The sequence below is a fragment of the Gopherus flavomarginatus genome, chromosome 3, assembly GCF_025201925.1.
Source record: "Gopherus flavomarginatus isolate rGopFla2 chromosome 3, rGopFla2.mat.asm, whole genome shotgun sequence".
Classification (NCBI taxonomy): domain Eukaryota; kingdom Metazoa; phylum Chordata; order Testudines; family Testudinidae; genus Gopherus; species Gopherus flavomarginatus.
The window spans coordinates 45,257,254-45,264,356 of record NC_066619.1 but is presented as its reverse complement, the minus strand read 5'-3'; the positions used below and the strand labels follow the sequence as shown (position 1 = coordinate 45,264,356).

Below are 7,103 nucleotides of genomic sequence, written 5' to 3'. Positions count from 1 at the left end.
CAGCATAAGGTGCCTTAGGCCAATCTAACGCTGTAGTGTACATCAAGCCTTAGTCTGCAAAGTCTTTCAGTGCTAATCCATTAGTGAGTTCAGAAAACAAGATATCTGTAGTGCTCTAGATACCAGGCCATAAACCACCAGCCTTTCTCATCCCTTCCTCAAAAGTCTGTACACTAGCAGAGCGGCCTCACCTGAAGCCCTTCCAAGCAGAATGGAAGTTAGGAAAGAGAATAAAGTGTTTAGAGACAGCAGGGCCAGTGCAAGGAAGTTTCCCGCCCTAGGTGAAACTTCCACCTTGTGCTCTCCCCCGCCCTGCGGCAGCTCCCCACCCTCCTCCGCCCTGAGGTGACCCCTCCCCCAGCAGCTCCCCTCCCTGCCCAGAGGCACCCCCTGCTCCCACAGAACTGCAAGCCTGGGTGTCAGAAGAATTAGAGCAGGGGCAGCGTGCTTGGGGAGGATGCAGAGCAGAGGTGAGCTGGGGTGGGGATCCCTGCAGCAGCTCCCCCCCCACCTGCCCTGAGGCACCCCCACGACAACTCCCCACCCTCCCGGCCCGGGGAGCCGTGCGATACCTCCGCACCCCAGCTCACCTCTGCTCTGCATCCTCCCCAGCACACCGCCCCCACTCTAATTCTTTTCCCAGGCTTGCAGCGCCAAGCAGCTGATTGGCGCTGCAAGCCTGGGAGGCGGGAGAAGAGGAGCAGCGACTGCGCACTTGGGGAGGAACTGCTGTAAAAAAAAAAAAAAATCAGGGGCACCGCTTTTTGGCGCCCTAGGCAACCACCTAGTTTGCCCTAATGGTAGCACCGGCCTTGAGAGACAGGAACAGCCTCGTTTTTAGAGCATGGAGAAGAAAATATTGCACTTTAAAGCAACAGATCACGTGCAACCTGCCTACAGGTTAACATATTCCTACAGGCCATGCTTAGCTGCAAGGAGCTGTACCTGAGCCCTCTTCTCCAATTCCACCGCCTAGGCCTGCGCCCTACAGCTTCCAGCAGCCTAGGCGGGATCATCGCGGGCTGGGGGGAGGTCACCTCCTAAAGCACAAACTCTGTGTACCCCAAGAATAAATGGCAACGCCCTGACGGAAGTTACCACGATTCCACAGACCACTGACCCCACTGCCGCAGCGTGAGGGCAGCGCCGCCTAGCGGCTGAGCTCGCACCGCGGGGAAGGTGGGTGACAGCCTCCGGGAGGCTCACGCCGGTGCAGCAGGAGTGGGGAGGGCTGTGCCCGCTCCCACAGAGCTGGTCCCAGGATGCGGGAGGCCCCCGAAGGACTCGCACGTCCCAGCGCGCACGGGCAAGGAACAGAAAAAAACGACGCCCCCACGCGCACCTGTACCACAGCCCTACGTCTCCTGCACGGGGACACCGCGCATGCGCACGGTGACAAACGTGAGGCCGGAGTGGGAGGGGCAGAGCGCTCACGTCCTGCCGGCCCTTTCTGGATCCGGGTCAGAGGGCGGCTCTCAGCTGGGCAGCCCCTGGCCCGGTTGGCTTCCGGCGAAGTCCTGCCGGCGGAAAGCAGAGCTAGCGCCCCCGCTGACTGCCCGGGGCCGGCACGGCGCTGCGTCCTACGCGGGGCTGGCGAGGCCCCGGCTCCTCCGCTGCCCGTCCTTGCCCCCGGACTGGAGTAAGTGTCCTGGCCGGGGCGCGGGTGCCAGCCTCGGGGTCCTCTGCCGCGAGTGACTCCTTGCTCAGGACAGAGGGGAGGGGCCAGGGCCCCGCGCTCTGCTTCCGCCCGCCACTCGCTGCTGGGACAGAGGTATTGCGCCGCGGTGTGCGGGCCGGCGAGGCGCAGGGGGCACGAGGGCACTGGAGGTGTGGGGGGATGTGTGGGGCACAGAGCTGGGGACTTTGGCACTGGAGGTGTGTGTTGGGGGGATACGAACGGCCGTAGTGGGTCAGACCAAAGGTCCATCTAGCCCAGTATGCCTGTAGCTAATGACAGATGCCCTAGAGGGAGTGAACAGAACAGGTAATCATCAAGTGATCCATCCCTGGTTGCCCATTCCCAGCTTCTGGCAAACAGAGGCTAGGGGGACTTCAGATCATGGTTTTGCATCTGTCTATCCTTGCTATTAGCCGTTGATGGGCCTATCCTCCATGAACTTACCTAATTCTTTTTTTATCCCTGTTATAGTCTTGGCCTTCACAGTGTTCCCAGAAAAGAGTTCCAGAGGTTGACTGAGCATTGTATGAAAAAAATACTTCAATTTGTTTTATTTTAAATCTGCTACATGTTGATTTCATTAGGGTGTTACTTAGTTCTTGTGTTATGAGAAGGAGTAAGTAATACTTCTTTATTTACTTTTTCCATACCAGTCATGATTTTTGGGCCTTTATCATATCCATGCAGCTAATCATTTTTGTTGTCCTTTTCTATACCTTTTCCAATTCCAGTACATCTCTTTTTGAGGTGGGGTGACCACATCTGCACTCACGGATGTATATAAAGGCAATATGATATTTTCTGTCTTCTTATCTTTTCCTTTTCTAATAATTCCAAAGATTGTTAGCTTTTTTGGCTGCCGCTGCACATTGAGTGGATGTTTTCAGAGAACTATCCACAATGACTCCAACATCTTTCTTATGTGGTAACAGTTAATTTAGATACCATAACTTTATATATATAGTTGGGATTATGTTTTCCAATGTATTGCATTTATCAACATTGGATTTCATATACCATTTTGTTGCTCAATCGTCCAGTTCTGTAACATACCTTTGCAGTGCTTGGCAGTCTGCTTTGGACTTAATTGTCTTGAGTAGTTTTGTATCATCTGCAAACTTTGCTCCCTCCCTGTTTACCCTTTTTGCCAGATCATTTGTGAATATATTGAATAGTACTGGTCCCAATACAGACCCCAGGGGTACACTACTATTTACCTCTCTGCATTCTGAAAACTGATCATTTATTCCTACCCTTTGTTTCTGATCTTTTAATCAGTTCCAGATCCATCAGAGGACTTTCCCTCTTACCCCATGACAGCTTACTTTGCATAAGATGTGTGGGATACAGAGCTGAGGGCACTGAAGGTGTGTGGCGAGGTACAGAGCTGGGGTCGCCTAGGGCACTAGATGTGTGTGCAGAGATATGTGGCGTACAGAGCTGGGGGCTTGGGCCCTGGAGGTGTGGGGGGTACAGAGCTAGGATGTACGGCTTGGGCAAAGGTACTGTTCTGTGGTATGGGGGCTGGCAAGATGTGGGGGGATGTGCTCGTGGCACTAGAATACAGAACACTTGAGGGGTGTGTGGGGGGTGGGTTGTGGTGTAGTACAGAGCTGGCGCCTCAGGGGCACCAGGTGTATGACACTGGAGGCATGTGTGTGGCATGCATGCTGGGGTCTGGAGGCACTAGGCTACAGCACAGTGTAAATGCGCATGGGACTCCATGGGGTTGGAAGCATGCAGTGTGTATATTGGTGCAGTTGTTGGTGAACATCTGCTATTTAACATCCTACTGAGATACTAGTGGAATTGGAAAAGCGTTATGTGATATGAGTACATCATCTCTCTTTTTTTCCCAAATACAAAACAGAAATATCTATTGAACATTTCTGCCTTTTCAGCATTATTGGTAATTCTTCCATTTCCATTTAATAATTGACCAATACCATTGTTAGAATTCCTTTTGTTCCTAATATATTTTAAAAACTCTTTATTATCCTTAACTTTGCTGGCAATAGATTTCTCCTTGTGTCTCTCTTTTCTTCCTTTATCAATTTTCTATAAGTCCTAGCATCTGATTTATATTCAGAACTATCAGCTTCTCTTTTCTTCTAGTTGTTATATATTTTTATTTTTTATGTCTGTTTTCACTTTCCCTCTGCACCAAGCCAATTTTTTAACCCAGATGGCCTTCTTTCTCAATTGTGGCTTTTGAGGCATCTAGTAAAATATTTCTAAATAATTCCCAATTAACACTCACATTTTTTGATTAAATTCTTCCTCCAAGATGATAGACTCATAATTGTATTCATAATTTGTGAAATTGGCCCTTTTAAAGCACTAAGTATATATATTACTGGTCTGGACTTTATTCTGCTTGCTCATTATAAATGTGATGAAGTCATGATCACTTGTACTTAAGTTACCATTAATTTTAAGTTCTGTGGTCATTTCTTCATTTTCTGTCAAGATGAGGTCTAATAGAGAGTTTCCCCCATCTTGGATGAAACAAATTCTGAGCCAGAAAGTTATCTACAATATTTAGAAATTCCAAAGATGTTTTAGTACTGGCAGCATGAGTCCTCCAGCATGTGTCACCCAGATTGAAGTCCCCCATTATCAGTGCTTTTTTCTGTAAGTGATAAGGAGTTAGTTATCTGATTCCCTAGTGATTTTTGAAGTTCTGTAGCAGCCCCTAATAGCTCATTGTGTGCTTTAAGTGTTAGGACGTTGATCCATAAGCATTCAAGATTATTTTCTTCTGAGTTATCAGTGACTTGGAAACAAGTACTTCGCTACCTCGATATAACACGACCTGATATAACACGAATTTGGGTATAAACGCGGTAAAGCACTTTGGTGGATCAAAGCAAGTTCAATATAATGCGGTTTCACCTATAACGTGGTAAGATTTTTTGGCTCCCGAGGACACTGTTATGTCAAGGTAGAGGTGTAATACAATTTTTTACGTAGAGCCAGGGCTGGCTCTAGGTTTTTTGCTGCCTCCAAGTGCGCAACTGCCGAAGTGCAAAAAAAATAAAAATAAAAGTGCAACTGCCGCCCTTGCAATTGTGCTGCCCCAAGCACTTGCTTGGTTTCCTGGTGCCTGGAGCTGGCCATGCGTACAGCACCACTCCCACTCCCCTTTTGGCCACTTGATTCTCCCTACATAGGTTTTAACCATTGATTTTTAACCTTCAGTAAAGGAATTATCCCACCAGATTTCAATTATACCAACTAGATCAAATTTATGCTCATAAATGAAAATTCCTCTTGTTTGTTACCCAAGTGCCTAGCATTGGTGCATAGGCAATTAAAAAGCAACAAAGAGTCCTGTGGCACCTTATAGACTAACAGATGTATTGGAGCATAAGCTTTCATGGGTGAATACCCACTTCGTCAGACGCATGTAATGGAAATTTCCAGAGGCAGGTATAAATATGCAGGCCAGAATCAGTCTGGAGATAACAAGATTAGTTCAATCAGGGAGGATGAGGCCCTCTTCTAGCAGTTGAAGTCTGAACACCAAGGGAGAAGAAACTGCTTTTGTAGTTGGCAAGCCATTCGTAGTCGTTGTTTAATCCTGAGCTGATGGTGTCAAATTTGCAAATGAACTGAAGCTCAACAGTTTCTCTTTGGGGTCTGGTCCTGAAGGTTGAACTGTTCTCCTACAGGTTTTTGTATTGTGCCATTCCTAGTATCTGACTTGTGTCCATTTATCCTTTTACGTAGGGACTGTCCAGTTTGGCCAATATACATAGCAGAGGGGCATTGCTGGCACATGATGGCGTATATAACATTGGTGGATGTGCAGGTGAATGAACTGGTGATGTGATGGTGTTGCTGGTGTAGATATGTGGACAAAGTTGGCATCGAGGTTTGTTGCATGGATTGGTTCCTGAGTTAAAGTTGCTATGGTGCAGTGTGTGGTTCATGGTGAGAATGTGCTTAAGGTTGGCAGGTTGTCTATGGGTGAGGACGGTCCTGCCTCCCAAGGCCTGTGAAAGTGTGGGATCATTGTTCAGGATGGGTTGTAGATCACTGATGATGCGTTGGAGAGGTTTAAGCTGAGGACTGTATGTGATGGCCAGTGGAGTTCTGTTGGTTTCTTTCTTGGGCTTGTCTTGCAGCAGGAGGCTTCTGGGTACATATCTGGCTCTGTTGATTTGTTAGGCAATTAAAGAATTTCTTCTCTATGTCCTTTGGTTCCTTGTTTAATTTTGTGCTCAACATTTTGATTTTTGTACGGAGTGCTCAGACCTTCCCTCTTTTTACCCTCCTCTTTTCTTATTAGTTTAACCACCTCCTGACTCCTCTAGCCAGCCAGCCATCCCTGAGAAGATTGGTCCCCCTTCTACTGAGCTGGAGGCCATCCAAACTTTATAGCTCCCTTTTCCCCCAGAAGATGGACCTAGAATGCCTCCACCAAGCACCCTTAATCTTCGCCCCACTGATTCTCACCTGCATCCTGAGGACCCCTGCACTCAGACCTTTCTCCCTGGTGAGCCCCCCTCCTCCACACCTGGACTCCCTGGAAAGCCCCTCCCTCCTGCATCAAGACTCCCACTCTTGCACCCAGACTATCTGCCGCTGAGCCCCCTGCACTCAAACCCCCACCCCAATGAGCTCCTCATCCCACTGAGCCCCAATCAGCTGCACCTGGATCTCCACCCCACCAAGCCCCATTCACCCAGCACTTGGATTCCCTCCTGCTGAGCCTCATTCCCCCACAGCCCTCCTGCTTAACCCCAACCATCTTCACCCTCCCCCCAATGAGTTGCTTGCACCCAGATTGCCCCACACAGAACCCTCTCATCCCACACCTGGATTCCCTCACAGTAAGCCTCTCCACACTTGGATTCTGCTGGGCTAAGCCTGTCTGTCTCATACCTGGATAGTGGGAGAGCTCTTTGTGGACAAGCTTGATTTTTGTTATAGGTTGGGCTGAGCAGTCATTCACAGGTGTGTCCTGTACGTCTCTGTTCCTTTGGAACAGCTGGATCTCGAGAGGTCTCTTCCACAGTTTCTACGTTGAGGACCTGGTATCAACTGGAAACTCCTCTAGCTTTGTAGAATTCCTCTTGATCCTTGTCTTTCTGGTGGCCACAGCCTGCTCATCCTCGTCTCTCTCCAGCCATAAAGAATGCTGTCGTGACCTTTTGCCTCTGGTGGTTACAAATTGCCAGGTCTTTTTTCTCTTTCTCTCTCGTTTTTGGTGGCCAGCTCCTTGAACCTAGAGTACTGATATTTCCTGAATCTGGCTGTCTAGGAACTCATCAGCTTCTCTGATTCCCAGTAGTGTCTTTACTTGCCCCTCCAATCCAAGTGGGCGTCCTTTTAGGTTTGTCGGCTATGCATGTTAGGACTTGTCTGTATGGGGAAATCTACTAGCATTAACATGCTGCTGTAGTTATATTGGTATAAA

The 7,103-nt window shown here is 48.6% G+C and overlaps 1 protein-coding gene across 2 annotated transcripts in view; it reads left to right on the top strand.

The window, feature by feature from the left end:
* Window positions 1-1,473: 1,473 nt before the first annotated feature.
* TENT2 (terminal nucleotidyltransferase 2) overlaps window positions 1,474-7,103 on the top strand; it is an 82,845-nt gene continuing 77,215 nt past the window's right edge. Inside the window, exon 1 of one of the 2 annotated variants that reach the window (XM_050947024.1) lies at window positions 1,474-1,639. The gene's annotated coding sequence lies outside the window, so the exon portion shown is untranslated. Of the gene's footprint in view, window positions 1,640-1,773; window positions 1,985-7,103 lie in introns of those variants that run through there. The other variant, XM_050947025.1, reaches the window with a different exon arrangement.